The sequence below is a fragment of the Danio aesculapii genome, chromosome 14 (assembly GCF_903798145.1).
Source record: "Danio aesculapii chromosome 14, fDanAes4.1, whole genome shotgun sequence".
NCBI classification, from domain to species: Eukaryota; Metazoa; Chordata; class Actinopteri; order Cypriniformes; family Danionidae; genus Danio; species Danio aesculapii.
Genome location: NC_079448.1, coordinates 20,648,420 through 20,668,599, shown reverse-complemented (window position 1 = coordinate 20,668,599; position 20,180 = coordinate 20,648,420). Strand labels below are relative to the sequence as shown.

Genomic DNA, 20,180 nt, shown 5'->3' with positions numbered 1-20,180 from the left:
AAATTATAAATAAATAAATAAATAAATAAACCTTACGGAAAGGATGAAATAAAGGAAAAGCATGCTCTTAATCATTCTTCATAATCTGATTCGTAGCTATACATGCAATAAACTTATATTGCGCCGACAAGAACAAGCTCTAAAAGGTAAAGTCTAAAGCCAGAGGAGTTATTGATATTAATGTTAGTCGTTAATATGATCGTAAACACTGCGTTGTATAATTAACGCCGTCATTGTGTCGTGTCTGCGTTTTTTTTCTCGTTGAAGAACAGAAAATTTATGTTATCGCCGTCTTCCCAGCCAGGTTTTTCAACATCTGACTTATGTTGTTACAAGCCTAGGCTAATATTTTTGTTCTTCGTTACTATTTATATTATTATTGATTAGTATTTGTGAAGTTTCTAAAATGTAACGTTTACTGTTTCAAGCAGTTAAAGTTATTTCTATTTAACTAGCCTTCATTATTATAGGCTGTATTGTGTTGTTTTATCAACGAAAGTTAAACAACAAACATGTTCGTTCGTACGGATATTTAGCATAATACTTTGGTCTTTTTTGATTTCTTATTTTTTACATGAAATGTAAATTAACTTAGGTAGGCTACTTGGGTACAGGGGCGTAATTTGTTGGTAGTATACCAAGGAATGCTTAGACAGTGAATATTGTCATCATTATTTAAAAAATTATAAATAAATAAATAAATAAAACACCTTACGGAAAGGATGAAATAAAGGAAAAGCATGCCCACACATGCAAGCTAAACTAGATCATATCTGAGTCATCACGCTTTATTACTCAACCAAAATCAGCGAGGAAAAAAATAAATGTTTTAAATTAAATTATATTTAAATGTTAAATTAAATTTAAAAAATGAATTTAAATTTTAAATGCCATTTAAAAATATTTGCTAAAATTAATGTGTTACTTAGTTACATTTTTTGGCATTAGCCAAACAGAAAGCCTGTCTACGGTAAATCCACACGCACTAAATAGCCTACCTTTTTCTTTTATAACACTGTAAACATAACTTCGCAGGTCGATCATCTTCAAACGCAAAAGGCATTTTTAAGTGTCCTAACTTGACTGCTGCTGTAGAATGGGATGGTTTTTTTTACATAACTTTAAACGTGTGCTTTAGCTATGTCAAAATGAAAGCAAATTTTTTTAAGGGTTCTGCGTTTTGTCAATTGTATAGCTTAATAATAATAATAATAATAAAAATAATAATAATAAAAATAATAATAATAATAATAATAATGGATATAACAAATTATAATATTATAGTATAGACATTTTTACTAGGCTACTTTAATATTAATCCCTAACTGAAAAACTAATGTGAAAATAACTGGCAGCTGTGCTAAAATTAATATAATGGAATTAGTTAAGCAAAACATGAAATAAATTAAGCTGCGTGTCTTCGTGATATCCACTAGTCCAGTTTTCTCCAGTGTGAGTTTAGAGTGCGCCTCCACCGCATGCGCATTTATGCCTGCACCAGATCAAACAACCCAGTCTCACGGCAGTTCGTGAAATAGTCACGAAATTTAATCTATTGATTCGTGTTCATGGGCACGAATTTCCCTCTTTTTTCGTGTCACCTTGCACGAATTTCCATCCAATGTATTTCAATAGGAAATCATTTTCGTGTCTCTAGCACGACTTATTTTGCCATAGGGTACCCGATGCTGCGCTTTTAAAAAAATATTTGTATTAAATATTATTATAACCACAGGGTACCAGACGCAGTATTACGATTATTATTATAGCCACAGGGTACCAGACGCAGTACTTTGATTATTATTACAGCCACAGGGTACCAGACGCAGTATTTTGATAATTATTACAGCCACAGGGTACCAGACGCAGTATTATGATTATTATTACAGCCACAGGGTACCAGACGCAGTATTTTGATTATTATTATTGACACAGGGTACCAGACGCACAATTTTGATTATTATTATAGCCTAGGGTACCAGACGGAGTATTTTGATTATTATTTTTACAGCCACAGGGTACCAGACGCAGTATTTTAATTATTATTCTTGACACAGGGTACCAGACGCAGTATTTTAATTATTATTGTTGACACAGGGTACCAGACGCAGTTTTTTTATTCTTATTATTGACATAGTGTACTAGTTTTTCTAAACCGATGCAGAAGGAATTCCATTTCTTTCAATGGGTTGCCTCAGGCGTCATACGGAGACGTTCAAAGCGTCGTATAATCACCAAAAGATGTCAACGCAATATTTTATACCTGGTTTACGTCTATTATAACAGTTTTTTTTTTTTTTTTGATTTTTGTTTTGTTCATGAAAAGCGTCTGTAAAGAGGGTCGAGACAACTGTAAATGAGAATATACATCAGTCAACGTGACTTCTATTCAACAGTGAGTTTAACATCGCTCAGCTATTGGTCAAAATGCATCACCGATGAGTTCACCGATGAGTTAAACTGTTCAGCAATACGTGGTAGGTTAATGCTACATAATGTATTTTTTATTTTTTATTGGAGATTAGTTGGTATTTATGTTGGTATTTATAAATGTGTTATCATTTACTTTATATTTAATGAGTGAAATTATATTCAATTGCCCAGTTTAGGGTAATTATGCCTAATAAAACTGATTAATTTGTTTGTTTTTTTTACTTAAAAAATATTACATTTAAAATACTAAGTTTTAAAAATATTTTTAGCTGATCTTTGTATTATTAAATTATTCATTGAAGTTGGGGTCATAGTACGTCGAGATCTATTTTTTTTTTACAGTCTATGGTCGCAATCCCAAGGTTCATTGCGATCCCAAGGTCCACTGCGGTTTTCCACGCGGTAAGTAAAAAGTAAACAAATAAAGACGATTTGTTGATTTAGATAAGGGGTTTGTTTAGAACTTATATAAAAGCAGGGAAGTTATCTCCTGATGCATTAAATGACTGCAGACTTGATATAAATAAAGCATGTACTGCAAACTAGCGATGCTATCTAATTACATCCAAGTTCATTTATTAAAAAATATATTTTCCCCACATATAGTCGTGCATAGCTCAGAAAAATATAGTTATACATTTGAAGATGAGGAACAGTGTTACCAGATTGTTGTTTTCCACAATAGTAATCGTTCAAAATCGAAATAAATTATGCAATATACAATAAATATTACCTCTAATAATACAACTGTATTCATAACTACATCAATATTAAAGCAAATCAAGTGTTTCTCTTAAGTTTAAAGGCTACATTGTAACTGCAATTATTTTTCATGACTTAAAAGAAACAAAAAAGGCAGACATAACTGAAATTCTGCCTGTCTGAGCGCATTTTATTCATTTTAGACCACAAAACTAATATTTGTATTATTAAATACAGTCTCTTTCTGCATATATATATATATATATATATATATATATATATATATATATATATATATATATATATATATATTTGTGTGTGTGTATATATATATATATATATATATATATATATATATATATATATATATATATATATATATATATATATATATGCAGAAAGAGACTGTATTTAATAATAATTCTGACTAATAATTCTGACTTCAACTATATATATATATATATATATATATATATATATATATATATATATATATATATATATATATATATATATATAGTTGAAGTCAGAATTATTAGCCCCCCTTTTAATTTATATATTTAATTTAAATATTTCCCATATTATGTTTAACAGACCAAGGAAATTTTCACAGTATGTCTGATAGTATTTTTTCTTCTTGAGAAAGTCTTATATGTTTTATCTGGCTAGAATAAAAGCAGTTTCTAATTTTTTAAAGTCAAAATTATTAGCCTATTAACCTAATTAACCTAGTTAAGCCATTAAATGTCACTTTAAGCTGTATAGAAGTGTCTTGAAAAATATCTAGTCTAATATTATGTACTGCCATCATGGCAAAGATAAAATAAATCAGTTATTAGAAATGAGTTATTAAAACTATTATGTTTAGAAATGTGTTGGAAAAAAATCTTCTCTCTGTTAAACAGAAATTGGGGGGAAAATAAACAGAAGGGGGCTAATAATTCTAAGTATAAGGTGTTCAGATATGAATATTTTGTTTTCAGGTTCTTCGAATTACTTTAAATCCAATTTTCTAATAAGCAAAAGGTAAAGGCACTTTTAGAACCCATGTTTATATTGTTAAATTGCACTTGTCCCTCTCTCTATCTCTGTTAACACATTTGTATTTGTTTGTTTAATCCTTGTGTCTTTCAGTCTGTTTCTGCCTATCACAATGAGTGATTCAGAACTTCAAGAGCAACTTTTGAACCTTGATACTCGGATTGATCAAGATTTCAATTATAAGCTCAAGTCTTGATGACAACTTGGTGATCTGCAGGAAGCAACTCCAGTAAAGACAACTGAACCAAGGGTATGGTGGAGAAGGAGACACATTGTGTAAGGAAGGCCAATACCAATCTGGAATTAATAAAGGGTTAGTTTTTCATTCCATGTATATTAAATATCTGCAATGTTTAGGCATAAATGATTGTATGAGATAAAATGTACATGCATTTATTCTTCCACTACTATTGTATTAACGGAAAGAGACGCTTACGTTTTATTCTTACTATTGTTTATGAAAAACATTAAACTACAGTATAAGCTCACAAAATATTGTGGCTTAACTGTTTAAAACAATTTGTTCTATGTGTTGATTAGTGGCCAACCTTTTTTTTTTATTTTCCAGAAAGTATTTTGTTTTGTCTGATTTGTATGACACCTTATAGACCATAAACTGATTCGGCTGTCCACATTGGAGTCCAGGAAATTAGAAGTCTGCTTATGCTGCTTGTCTACTAGTCTTGGGATAGGTTGAAATGTTATTAATGTTAATTTTCTGTTGTTTTAATCTTGTACAGCTCATAGGAACTCCAGTCGTCCCAACTGTGAGAGGGCCTTGCTCCAGTGACTGTTGGTGTGTACTTCATTGTTTCCATTAGTCCCTGTATCTGTAGACTTAGGTGACAGTGGGCTAGAGTGAAATTTTGGTTTTATTTAAACTAAGGCATAATGATGGCTTTTTTATCTCAGATTTGGTCATGCAAGTAATTAATTGATATCATAAAATATTTTTATATTCTTTCCATTGTAGGTGGAAAAGATGTTGGTATAATTATTTTTAATAGACTGCCAAGATCTCAGCAGACATTTTTCTTAGATATTCTTGAGTGGGAGTCTGTGCAATACAAGGTGGATAGTATTTGCAAGAAGGATGTACTAGGTACTTTAAACTGTATGTGTTGAAACTAAATTAACAAGAAAACAGTTCTTTGATGTTCACCTAGTAAAATTAGATTAGAAGATATAAACTGTCATGTATTTGTTCTTGACAGGAAGATTTGTGGACTACATTAACTAATGACACTACCTCCAAAGAGTTGCAAAAAGCTGTCCAAAGTTCCAGTGCCCTCTTTAAGTCCTTCATTTTGGTGTTCCATGCCAAAGCACATGCGTTTTAATGTGAGATTGGTGAACTATATGAGCATCTTAAACTGATGCCAAAATTTTGTTATTGCTTTCCAGGATATTGGCATACCAGGATAGGTGTGGTTTAACTGTTGGGAAGGAGGTTGGAACAGTGCAATGTTTCCTCTCTTGGATTGCAGTGACCAGACATGCTACTGTAACTCTCATGGTCATGTGCTGGAATTAGCAGATGTTCAACTATTTGGCCATCTCACTGACCTGTTGATATCAGAAGGTAAATACATCAGTAATATTTGTTTTAGATGTTCAGTAACCTATTTGAATAGTATTATGATTTTTGATTTCTTATCACTAGACCACAACAGCTCTGCAATGCAAGTTGCAAAACAGAATCCATGAAACTGTCAGTGACCGGAAACCAATTGGAAGACTTTGGTTTATGATGTAGAGAAGTGGGCAGACGGTGAGGGAATTATTATTATTATGACATGTAGTCATTAATAATTGTAAGTGTTACTATTATTGTTTTGTATTTTCACTAGCAGAAGCAAAGACAACAAAAAACAGAAGTGATGTGGATGTCTTCGCCTTATAGCATGGTATGTACACTAGACTTCTGTCAGTTTTGATTCTTTAAAAGTTGATGTATAATCCATGTGATACAACTTTCTTCTTATGAATACATTTCAGACACTGTCGATCTAACAACAACGAGAAGGGTGTTCAACATTATCCTGCTAGTAAGGACTCTTCAAGAGAACAGAGGATTCTTGTGGCAGAGATGGCCAACCATTATAAATACCAAATACCTTTCAACTCATCCTGGTTCCTTCAGAGAACTGTCCTGCTTATGTGCTACTGAAAAGTATGTATTTGTATTATTTAGCACAAACATAAGCATAAGGTTACCCAGTCCAAAGGATGTTAACACATTTTAATGTGGTTGTGTTCTTCTTTAAAGATACGACATGCGGCCTAAACGAAGAGGGGTTAAAAGGTCTGTGGATCATCATTCTCAGAAAGCAACAAAATAACTGAGAAAAAAAAAACTACGACACGAGGGTGCAAGCTAGAGACCTGCAAGGTACCTGCATGTTTTGGCCGGAGCAGAGAACATACATTTTTTAAATAAAGTTCCAACTGATGAGTATGACATTGACTACAGATTTTCTTTTACTGTAAAGAAAGAAGATGATGAACTTAACACTGAATCTAAAGCATGTAATAAAATCTGAATTTCATAATCTATAACCAAATTGTTGTCTCTTTTTTTTCAAATACATATACATGTACAGTATGTATGCATGCCTCTTAAATCAATCAGTGGTGTTAATTTGGAGCATTATTGAACGCCTAACTGCTTACAACATGTATAGATTTGAGGTACTCTATATGAAAATAAAATAAATACATTAACTGACATTAAGAGCTTTTAAAATATGAAATCAATGATGAAGAATTTTTGCATATACTTGGCCAAAAAATGTTTATTATTATTATTATTATTATGGTCAACTGCTCAGATACCTCCAGTCAATATGTGGCTGAGTCAGGCAACCAGACTTCTACCACTTGAAAAATTTACCTATGATTTACATCAAAGATCTGATGTGTTCTGGCGCATTTGGTCCTCCTGGATTTTTCTTGAGGGTACACCATGACTATTTCTTCACCTTGGAATTATAAGGTTCTATCTGCGTTCTGAATGATTTTGAGAAATTGAGCTTCAAAGTTTTTACATTTCATAGCAAACAGTATGTGTGTAACATTTGTTTAAATAAAAAGTCTTAAAATTTAAACAACTTACAACATACAAAAAACATCCCATAAAGTAAATAAGTTGTCATTTAATATGTCAATAACCCAATTTTGACAAACATGTCAGATAGAACCTTATAACTCTAAGGTGACAATATGTCTTTCTAAATTTGTTTTATCTCCTTTTATTTGTCTTTGCTTTGTTGCATTTGTATGCATTTGTTAGAATGTCCAACAAAAACCGCTGTACATATTGTTACAAGATACCAGTACCACTGTTGTTCTGTTGAAAATTAAAATAATAATAATAAAATAAAATAAAAAAACTATTTATAAATTGTTCTATTGAATGCAAAAAAAAAATCAAATGATGCCAATTAAAACATTTTCAAAACTAACAGAAAATCTATAAAATGTGATTTTTTGGTAGACAAAATCCATCTCAATAGCTTATATTCACATATAAGTACAGCACAAAATTATTTTACTTTTAGTTTAGATCATCTGAAGGTTTGCATTTTTATTTTGTTGGTTAATGGTTATGTGTTATAATCATTTGGAGGTTTGAACTATTCACAGCATTTGTAAAGATATCTTTTCGTCATTGTAACCTCATTTCTTACTATTTTCATGATTTTTACAATGCAGCAATTCTTACAAATCATTTGATTAATAAAGAAAATAATTAGCAAATTAACCCATGATGAAAACAATAATTAAATGCAGTGTCTACAAAATTATCCATATTGAGTTTCACCACAAGACACAGTAAGTTGCATGGTGTAATACTAATTTGAATAAATATGGTATGCTAAAGGGGAAATTTTTATTTTAGACTTCAGTCCTTGGCTGAAGAAAGATAACAAAGGCCACGTTTGTCAGTATCTTAGTGTAGTATGCTGTAATAACTGAAAACTGTTTAAAGATTATTATTATAGGGACACATGCAGGACAAAGACATTATGTGGAATCATTATTTCCTGGATTAAATACATAAGTTCATACATTGTCAAAACATACTGTTACACAAACAAGTTGAAGATTTAAAAGGTAAAAATATTCAGATAAAGAGTTTTTTTCAAAACAAATACCAAAAGTCTTTAAAAGGTTACATTTATAAACATTTACATATTTTAATATAACTTATCCATATTTCAAATAAAGTAGAAACAATTAAACATCACATGATGACCATTAATGAAACTTCTTTTCCATGATTAATCCAGTGTCATAAAATCCACACATACTATTCAGAACACCAGTGAATTAACCAATTACTCATATAATTTGTGATGAATATTGATCACTATTGCTAATAACTAGTGATTTAAGAGTATACTGATGTTGTACAGCTTATTTTTTAACACAACTGTACATGTGACAATAACAATGTCTTGTTCATGTTGAAGATGATACATCTACATAGGTTTTACTGCCTTTCTACTCCCAGGGTATGTGTAGAGCCCCATGGAATAAGAAAAAATATTCACATTTCAAACGTCTCTAACTCGAAGTCAAATTAGAATATATAAGGGGAAAAACCACAAGACTTTTACTTATGCTATATTCAATAAATAATATTGGACATAGTTTTCAGATATATACTGAAAGTCAATAAAAGCTGTTTAAAAAAACACTCATTGTAAAACAACAAATTTATGCCTGGCTTTCACATATGTCATAAATATATGGACAATGACCTTATATAGATAGTCCTATGTTCATTAAAGATCGTATTTATTCCATTTTATTACAAAAATATTTTAAACTACATTACCCACAAGTCTTTGTCACTTTATAGATGGGACGGGAACAACATGGCGCTACAAATAGTAGTTCATTGAAATGTGTAATTAGGGTTAGGTTTAGGGTTACGATCTTGGTTAATCGGTAACTATTTGAAACATGGCGATACCTCATTGATAAAGGACACTGTTAGTAAAGTGGCAAAGTTAGCAAAATATAGTTAGCAACACGAAGCATCTTTTAATTTGGCTTTAAAGTTAGTCCAATCACAACGTCGCAATCTACGTCACACTTGTTGTCTCTATTTGGTAATCCGGCTGAAGGTAGATTATAAATTAAGAATTTAAATATTAAAATTCATATTAATATTACATATTAAATATTATGTCTTATTAAAATACAAATGTATATTTACAGCGAGATTCCTTTGTGGGTGTAACCTGATGTGCAAAATGATCACAGTAAAACCAGATCATAGGTATGAGGCGCCGTGTAGGATTTAAATCAAACTTTGCTTATCAACACACACATAAACACGTGCATATACACCTATAAATTACTCGCATATACACCTATACTTTTAGATGTTCAAAACAACATATATGAAACTTGTGTATATACATATAAACTTGACGCTCGCATACACCCACACACACGCGCACATACATATATACTCCATCCATGCAAACACACCGACACACGCGCACATACATATATACTCCATCCATGCAAACACACCCACACACACACGCACATACATATAAACTGCATCTATGCAAACACACCCACACACACGCGCACATACATATAAACTGCATCTATGCAAACACACCCATATATATTTAATGACTTGTGTATATACATATATGCAAGTGATTTCATATATAAGTGCGCATGAATTTTTCACTTTAAACGGAAGGTATTTCAGTATAACAGGAAGTTATCTCAGTTCATAAAAAAGAAGTCATTTTAGTGTAAAAGTCACAGCCAAAACGAAATATATCATTATTTATAATTATAAGCCTGTATCAGGTAATTTTAATTAGCTGTGTTGTAGTGCAATCTATCCTATCTTCAAGCTTATAAAATATAAATAATGTGATTAATTGAGGTATTAGGTCTTTTGATTATTGAAAACATGACATGACTGCCCCAGCAAAATGTTTATTAAAAATCCTCAAATAAATGAAAGCAGTAGGTTTAATCAATACACAGTCACATATGAAGTATATAATATTATTTATTATTAGAATAAATACATTGTTGTCTAATATGATTTTCTGTATCGTGTCGCAATCCTTAATGGGTTATTTTGGGTCCACACTTCAGTCCAGAAGGTGGCAGGAATGCACATTGTTGGTTTGCCAGCTGCCATTAATCAGAAAATAAGACGAAGTAAGCTATTTTGCCACGTTTCTCCATTTGAATGACCATGATGAACAGTGATAGCGTTACGTTACAGACATAATTAACATTTTGCGAAATGTTCTTGCTTCGCCGACTATAATAAGATCCATATCTAATTCAGTGGAGTCAAATGTGTCCCCTTCAGCTGAACTGCAAACAGAATCTGAATTGCGCAATTTGTTTCGCCATCAAGGCCCGCAGTTCAAGACTGCGGTCACGCCATCTGCGGTTCAGAGAGAGACGGTCACGCTATCTGTGCTTTAAATTGTAGTGCGCGTCTACTCTGTGTTTTGCGGTAGATTAAAGACGCGTGTGTTTAATGCGCTGCAGTTTTATAATCTTGTTTCACTTTTATTCGCCTGACTATAACATCCTCATTGCAATTAGCACAAGTAAATAAAGCACCGAAAAACGTCACGGCTATCAAGATCACTCTGAAATTCATGTTGATTTGCATGAGAAAAAAAATTAATTAATGCCTTCCGTTTGAACGGATATGCCTTTCGTTCACACTGAAAAGTTAACGCACATCCACATATAAATCACCTGCATATATGCACAACTTTGTATACGTTTGTGTATCTTGTTTTGGATGTTTGCTCGACTGTTTAAGGGGTGTTTATGCATGCTGGGAGTTGTATGTGTGTGTGTGTGTGTGTGTGTGTGGGTGGGTGTTTATGCAAGGAAGTTTATGTATGTGCCTGTGTGTGCTCGCACAAGGACCGAGTTTATATGTATGTGCGTGTGTTAATGTGTGTGTGTATGCATAGATGGAGTTTATATGTATGCGTATGTTAATGTGTGTGTGTATACATGGATGGAGTTTATATGTATGTGCGTGTGTAATGTGGGTGTGTATGCGTGGATGGAGTATATATGTATGTGCGTGTGTTAATATGGGTGTGTTTGCATGGATGGAGTATATATGTATGTGCGCGTGTGTCGGTGTGTTTGCATAGATGGAGTTTATATGTATGTGCGTGTGTGTGTGGGTGTATGCGTGCGTCAAGTTTATATGTATATACACAAGTTTCATATATGTTGTTTTGAACATCTAAAAGTATAGGTGTATATGCGAGTAATTTATAGGTGTATATGCACGTGTTTATGTGTGTGTTGATAAGCAAAGTTTGATTTAAATCCTACACGGCGCCTCATACATAGGCATTCATTTGAAATGAATAATAAAATAATAAATGTCATGTTTGAAAACAAATATAGTTCAGCATTTCCTGTAAATTGACCCTGCATCCTGTAGGTATCCAAATATAAATATGTCAAACTTCAAGGACAAATATTGTGCCCATTAAATAGTAAAAATAGTGTAAATGAGTATGCAAATAAAGACAATACATTTTGAATGAAACATTTATAATTTATTTATAATACCACAAAAAAAAAAAAAAAAAAAAATCACACAAACACCAAAAATATATATTTTATAACAGTTTTTATTGCAATATTTTATTACATACATATATATGCAAATGATTAAAAACAATTATAATTGAAGGAAATGTATATTTTGAATTATTATTATTATATTTATTTATTTTGTGATATTTATTTATGTCATACATCTGGTATGTCAAGCTCAAGTAAAACTGCACTGCAAAAAATCTTTTCAAATGATGCCTTTGGAAATGCCATTAAAACAAACTTTCACAACAGCAAGTCAAGTTCATGACAAATACAAAAATGTTTATAATGACAACTTTCTGAACTTAACAGCAAAAGTACCTAAAAGCTATAACACTTTTCAAAAACATATTCAAGTACTTACTGAAGAATAGCAACATTTTTACAAAACACTGAGAACCAATGTGTGCTTGGCGAGTCCAGGTGTTTATGGTGACTAGACTGTCATATTGCAAACCGGTTGGCATGAGGAGACTTGGGTGTAAAGTGTCGGGAATTCCTGGAAGGCTCCCATGTGTTATCCCAGGTTTTGCCACTGTAAAGTATCAGAAGTGCACAATATCATTAAAGAACAAAGAATCAAGATGATTGTTAGGTTTCATTTAGAAAGTTCAGTGATACTTATTTATATCTGTAAAGTGTCATTAAATCTGGCACTCTTGAATTAACTGCTTGAATAAGTTTAACATTTTCAGCATGTTTTCATGTATTCCAAGCAGATCTGACAGTCCTACAGACTCAGATATGAGGATAGTGACTGCACTGATCACTTCTTGCTATTTAAAACACACTCATCAATTATATGAAAACTACAACAGCAGACAGTGCTCCACCCTAATAATATTGCTAAATTATGACAAGTTTATTACTTTACATGGCTTAACATTTATGTTATAGCTGCATGATTCACTGCTATTACTGTAACCCATTACAGTCTTAGCCCAACCTAATTGACTTTATTAGAAAACTGCATAGAAACCTGTTGCCTTAAACCACTTGTGTTTTTATACAAGGTGAAACTAAACAGCCATACTTGAATTAACTTACAACATTTACAATCTTATTGGACTTACAGTAACATTTTAATTCAAGTAGGGCTGTTAAGTTTTATCTTGCATATAATGTAAGGGGTTTAAGGCAATGAGTTTCTATACAATTTTCTAGTAAAGTCAACTACATTTGGTTAAAGGAATAGTTCACTACTTACTCTCCCTCAAGTGGTTGTAAACCTTTATTATAAAACTTCCAAGTTTCTTTGTGTGGAACATGAAGGAAGTTTTTTGAAGAAAGCTGAAAACCTGAAACCATTGACATACATAGGAGTAAAAAAATACTATGGAAGTCAATGTTTACAGATTTTCATCTTTCTTTAAAATCTATATTTTTGTGTTTAACTGAAGAAAGCAACTCAGACACATTTGGAACAAATGAAGGATGAGTCATTAATGACAGAGTTTTCATTTCATTTTTGGGTGAACTATCTCTTTAAGAGTATACTGAAAGAAATGTCCTACTCAATGATGCTAACTTCAGCTACATGTGTAGCGCCTTGAGTACTTAATTAGAAATCAAAACAATGATCAGATCAGTCCTATTTTATGCCCTATATATCATATTGGCCACAGAATGGACTACTTAGTGTTGCAATGAAATTAAACAAATAATAAAACTATGACTTACCACACAATACAAGACAACCAGTGAATTTTCAACTCTACCTTTTCTGTACACAAGATGAGGTTCCAGCTTCAAAATGGCACCATAACACTGATCCTGAGTGGGGTGGTTGTGCTGCTCTGTGAGGTTGTGACTGTTCAGATGCAGTGCTGTGAAGAGTTCTTTATTAAAAGAAAGTACATTCTTTTCAAATCTGTACATATTAACAAAGAAAATACAATAATTTTAAATAATGATTAATTCTGAAAAACCTTACCCTTAGTCAAGATGAATTCATATGGCCTCTGCAGTCTTTTGTTACATGTATGGAAGACAGATGAATAATTATGTCTTCAACCCACTTATGTGCAATTTCTCTACTGTTTTCCAATAAATACATTGGACTTAATCCAGGACGTTAATCCAGTGTCTAAAGGTTTCGCATCTGAAATGAATAAAAACAGATGTGACATTAGTTAAACCCACTAAACTACTAGATACATCAGTACTGCTCTAAGCAATTGTAATGTAATTTAAGTGTAGTCCAAAATTAGCCTTAATCTGTTTAAGATTATGATTTAAAAAGCATTTCTTGCATTAAAAAAATCCTGCCTCTTGTAATACATATGATCAATGGTAAATTTCTGAGAAGGTGCAAGGTAATCCTTGAGTTTTACCATTAACATCATGACTAACATAATATTTGAGAAGACAGCTTGTTGCGTCTCTTTATCACAATTTAGAGATGATAGATTCTTTCTTTTATTAAATAAATTGTTAAAGGCCAAATTATACTGGTAATAGTGTATGATAATGTGTGAAATACATCAGTTTATGTTAAACGAGGTTATGTTATGCTTTGAATAATGAAAAGTTGCATTTTTACCTACTGGAATAAAGGCATAATCAATTACATGCCCTGCAATTTTCCAGCCTTCTTTTCTCAACAGGCTTATCTCACTCACTCACATACATATATATATATATATATATATATATATATATATATATATATATATATATATATATATATATATATATATACACAGTTGAAGTCAGAATTATTAGCTCCCCTGATTTTTTTACCCCAATTTCTGTTTAACGGAGAGCAGATTTCTCCAACACATTTCTAATCATAATAGTTTTAATAACTCATCTCTAATAACTGATTTATTTTCTCTTTGCCATGATGACAGTAAATAATATTAGACTAGATATTCTTCAAGACTCTTCTATACAGCTGCAAGTGACATTTAAAGGCTTAACTAGGTTAACTAGGCAGGTTAGGGTAATTAGGCAAGTTTTTGTATAATGATGGTTTGTTCTGGAGACTATAAAAAAAATATAGCTTAAAGGGGCAAAAAATTTTGACCTTAACCTCTTAAGGCCCAAGCTGTTTTTTTTACATGCATTTTTTATTTCTCTTTATTATTTTTTTTTTATTTTGGCTTATTGGAACCTGATTAGAATAAAACCTAAGTACCAACTTTTGAAATGATGTACTTTTAGAGAAAAGTATGTCCATATATGTGGAATATGTCCGAATTTATATAAAACACAATAAAGTCACCTTTGTGTAATAGAATGAAAAACTCTTTATTTCTGCCTTGAACACAGCAGTTTTTTTCTTGCCTTTTTAAATGCATTAATAACACATACACACATATTTTTGAACATGTTTTGACTATCAGTAAAAACATTTTTTTGCCCTTTTTGGACAATTAAAATAGTGTTTGGGACATTTCATATGCTGCAAAACAGTTGCAGTATGACACTGTATGTCTGTAACAAAATATAAAACATAAGACATAACAGCTAAAATGTGTTGTCCATGTATGTGGCCACTAAGCCCTAAGAGGTGAAAATGGTTTTTAAAAAATTAAAATTGCTTTTATTCTAGCTGAAATAAAACAAATAAGACTTTCTCCAGAAGAAAAAATATTATCAGACATACTGTGGAAATTTCCTTGCTCTGTTAAAAATAATTTGGGAAATATTCATAAAAGAAAAAAAAAAAAATCAAAGGGGGGCATTATATATAATGTGTTTGTGTGTGTGTCTGTTTTAAGGCATGAAAAATAATTGCAGTTACAATGTAGCCTTTAAACTTAAGAGAAACACTTGATTTGCTTTAATATTGATGTAGTTATGAATACAGTTGTATTATTAGAGGTAATATTTATTGTATATTGCATAATTTATTTCGATTTTGGACGATTACTATTGTGGAAAACAACAATCTGGTAACACTGTTCCTCATCTTCAAATGTATAACTATATTTTTCTGAGCTATGCACGACTATATGTGGGGAAAATATATTTTTTTAAATAAATGAACTTGGATGTAATTAGATAGCATCGCTAGTTTGCAGTACATGCTTTATTTATATCAAGTCTGCAGTCTATAATGCATCACGAGATAACTTCCCTGCTTTTATAAAAGTTCTAAACAAACCCCTTATCTAAATCAACAAATCGTCTTTATTTGTTTACTTTTTACTTACCGCGTGGAAAACCGCAGTGGACCTTGGGATCGCAATGAACCTTGGGATTGCGACCATAGACTGTAAAAAAAAAAATAGATCTCGACGTACTATGACCCCAACTTCAATGAATAATTTAATAATACAAATATCAGCTAAAAATATTTTTAAAACTTAGTATTTTAAATGTAATATTTTTTAAGTAAAAAAAACAAACAAATTAATCAGTTTTATTAGGCATAATTACCCTAAACTGGGCAATTGAATATAATTTCACTCATTAAATATAAAGTAAATGATAACACATTTATAAATACCAACATAAATACCAACTAATCTCCAATAAAAAATAAAAAATACATTATGTAGCATTAACCTACCACGTATTGCTGAACAGTTTAACTCATCGGTGAACTCATCGGTGATGCATTTTGACCAATAGCTGAGCGATGTTAAACTCACTGTTGAATAGAAGTCACGTTGACCGATGTATATTCTCATTTACAGTTGTCTCGACCCTCTTTACAGACGCTTTTCATGAACAAAACAAAAATCAAAAAAAAAAAAAACCTGTTATAATAGACGTAAACCAGGTATAAAATATTGCGTTGACATCTTTTGGTAATTATACGACGCGTTGAACGTCTCCGTATGACGCCTGAAGCAACCCATTGAAAGCAATGGAATTCCTTCTGCGTCGGTTTAGAAAAACTAGTACACTATGTCAATAATAATAATAAAAAAACTGCGTCTGGTACCCTGTGTCAACAATAATAATTAAAATACTGCGTCTGGTACCCTGTGTCAACAATAATAATTAAAATACTGCGTCTGGTACCCTGTGGCTGTAATAATAATCAAAATACTGCGTCTGGTACCCTGTGGCTGTAATAATAATCATAATACTGCGTCTGGTACCCTGTGGTTATATTAATATTTAATACAAATATTTTTTTAAAAGCGCAGCATCAGGTACCCTATGGCAAAATAAGTCGTGCTAGAGACACGAAAATGATTTCCTATTGAAATACATTGGATGGAAATTCGTGCAAGGTGACACGAAAAAAGCGGGAAATTCGTGCCCATGAACACGAATCAATAGATTAAATTTCGTGACTATTTCACGAACTGCCGTGAGACTGGGTTGGATCAAAGCAGGTGTAAAGTCCAGCACAGAGCGCTGTTAGTTGTGCGTTCAACCAGCAATACCCGCTCCACTGTCTACAACACACAAATACTCAAACTCTTTATTTGTGGACTTACTTTTGATAATAGGCTATATCATTACCTTTATCCTGATTCTATTTTTATTTTTATTATTCTATTTTTTTATTTTATTTTCTTTGTGTTATATCCATAATTGTTTGCACTACTGCCCTTTTTGCACTGTCTTTGTACGCAGTGACGCTGCACTGCTTTGGCAATACGAATGTACAGTTATTTGTCATGCCAATAAAGCACCTCAAATGTAAAAATAGCCTAGGCAACAAATAACAAATCGGAGTCTAATAATAAAATAAATGCCATTTTCATTTTCATACATGTGTGGGTTTTGACAATATGTGTTTAATTAAGCTATAAAGATTAGCCTATCAGATGAAATGCATAGTGAAATATTAAATAAATGTCTCTTTTGCTGAATATTTAATTAATCTATATCTTTAATATTTTTAAAATCACCTTGCTTTGGCCCAGAGAAAGAGGCGCGCGGCACCAGCGGACCTGTGCTTTCCCAAACAAAGACGTACAGTAACTTGCAGCTGAACTATGCATAGTTTTGGGGGGGAAAGGATATAGTGATGAGTGTTTCCCAAAACCCTTAGTTTCTCTGTCGCAGATCCATCATTTGAATCACGTCACTATTAACCCTGCTTTTATTTATTAAATGCTTCCCAACGCCACATTTCTGTTGCGCGAAAAAAAGCTGCTGCAAATAAACATTTATTTTAGTTATGCCAATGCCATTTTAATAGTTTCATGATAGCAGTTGCTGGTGTGCTTCATCTGCGTGATTTTGATTTGACATTCTTCTGCTAAACTTGCACTGTCTTGGCGTAAATGGGCTGTGAACTGTTGCTATTGAGGCTGAGGCATCAAGGTGTGAATAGGCTATAGTTCCCCTTCGGATGGGGAACTCCAATGCTATGTGGAAACTTCCACTATAGAGATTTCGTCAGAATCCAATCATCTGAAAGAGTATAAAAACGGGCCAATGAAATGCCAATGAGTTGGCAGCGTCAGCGTGCACAGCTGGCGTCAATGACAATCAGTCATGCTATAAAGACGCAGCCAGTGCCATGCTCGACATCCTTTCGCTTTCAGAGCCTTTCACGAAGCTTCTGAGAGAGTCTTTGAGGGTATCTCCAACCTGTGTCTACAGAGAGAGATCGAGAAGCAGCTTCTCCCGGTCCAGAGCGCGTATACGCAGTGGCAGATGGTCGAGCTGGGTATTTCTCCCTTGCCTGGCGTCCTTTGGGTCCGGTCCTCCAAGAGCGGTTTGTATATAGGAAAAAAGCTTTCCTAAAAGAGCAACACGGTCGTGCAGCGCGTCTTTTTCAAGACGTCACTCCGACCGTGCGTTTCTGGATGCGGTGGTTTCCTATCCCCGGATGATGGGCACGAGCACAGCGTTTCATGTCTGGGGGTCCAGCATGTTAATGCGGTGCTCGCGGGCAGTGCATGCCATCACTGATGTCATGTCTGTTGCGCAGTTAAGATCGCGGCTCGCTCTTGCAAAAGAGCCACCCACCCCAGTTGTCCCCCGCACTGCGGTTGGCACTCGGGCAGATCTGAGGGTTTCAGTGAGAGTAAATCCGCCGCCCCCGCGCCGTGGACCTCTCGCTCCTCCACGCGCTCTCACCTGATGACACCGGGGGTCAGATGTCCATCGCTGCATCGGAGGATGGGCTGTCATTGTCTGATGAGGATGCGAGCCCGCTCGCTCCCTCCCTCCGGGGTGGAGAGCGCGGCGTTAGCATCTAAAAAGCAGACGTGATGGCCGTGCTTTCTCGGGCTGCTTCGGCCGTGGGTCTGGTGATGGTTTATCCCCCAGCCCCGCGGCCGGACCGACTAGATGGGTGTATGTGGAGGATATAAGGAGGCAAGACCTTCAAAGCCTCCCGTCCCCTTCTTCCCGGAAGTGCACAGTAAACTCACGCAGTCCTGAGGGCACTTTTTTCTGCCCGATCTGCGTGCGCTTCCATCCTCACCATCCTTGGAGGTTGGGCTGTCAAGGTCTGACGAGGATTCGAACCCGCTCGCTCCCTCCGGGACTTTGAGCGCGGCGTCGAATCCAGAAGCAGACTTTGCGGCTGTGCTTCCACCTACTAGCGCTACCAAGCGCAGGCGCTGGCCCGGCTGCGCGAGGATGGTTCTGACCCAGGACTGAGCATGCGCTCCGCACCGCAACCGACTATGCTCTTACAAAAAAAAAAAAAAAAAAAAAGTCAGCTGTGTGTGCCCTGGGAAGGACGATGATCACATCCGTGATCCAGGAATGCCACCTCAGGCTAAACCTGGTGATGTGCGTGACGTTGACAAAGTTCGCTTTCTTAACTCACCCATATCCCAGGCTGGCCTGTTCGGCGACACTGGCGGTGAATTCGCCCAGGAATTCACGCCGGTGATAGAGCAGTCGGAGGCGATGGGCGAGGTCTCTATCGGCGGGATTGTATGACCGCTCCCCCCCGCCGAGCCATCCACATCCACTGCTTTTTCGCCCGCAGCTTTGCTTCGCCGCCCCCGCCTGCGCCTCCGGCCACGCGGCTGCGCCGAGCATCGCGCCGGCAACCAGCGTCCCCCGCCCAGGGCGCCGCTAAGTTCGGTAAAACGGACCGCGAAGCGTCCCTGAGGCGGGCCATCTGGAGAGGAGGGAATTTGCTCTTTCCCCGCTGGAGGGCGGGGCACGTTATTTAAAGGCGTAAAAAAAAAAAAAAAAAAAAAAAAACGCCATCAAAATCCTCAGTGAAAGAGCACTTTTCCCCTCCTCCGGATGTGACAGCCCGAACACTGCCAGTCTGGGACGCTATGCCTTCCAGCTCGCAGGATCGGTGCATTTCGCCAATGGCTCATGGAGCACGAGAGAACGGTCTCCTTTCTCTCCACTCCCAGCCCCTCTCCTGGAGTTTGAGTGCGAGACGAGAACATCTCCTCTCCTGCTCTCCTGTGGGACCCCAGCGCTCCCCGGATGAGCCCACTCACTCCACGCTGCCCCGCCGCTGGCACGTC

The 20,180-nt window shown here is 34.6% G+C and overlaps 2 long non-coding RNA genes across 2 annotated transcripts; one reads left to right on the top strand and one right to left on the bottom strand.

The window, feature by feature from the left end:
- The first annotated feature begins 4,917 nt into the window (after window positions 1-4,917).
- Window positions 4,918-6,640, top strand: LOC130241103 (uncharacterized). Its single transcript, XR_008838828.1, has 6 exons — window positions 4,918-4,972; window positions 5,581-5,758; window positions 5,840-5,947; window positions 6,027-6,083; window positions 6,175-6,349; window positions 6,446-6,640. It is a non-coding gene; the product is annotated as an uncharacterized LOC130241103 (long non-coding RNA).
- Window positions 6,641-11,967: 5,327 nt separating this feature from the next.
- LOC130241037 (uncharacterized) lies at window positions 11,968-13,853 on the bottom strand. Its single transcript, XR_008838826.1, has 3 exons — window positions 13,748-13,853; window positions 13,495-13,652; window positions 11,968-12,349 (listed from the first exon to the last, which is right to left on the bottom strand). It is a non-coding gene; the product is annotated as an uncharacterized LOC130241037 (long non-coding RNA).
- Window positions 13,854-20,180: the final 6,327 nt, after the last annotated feature.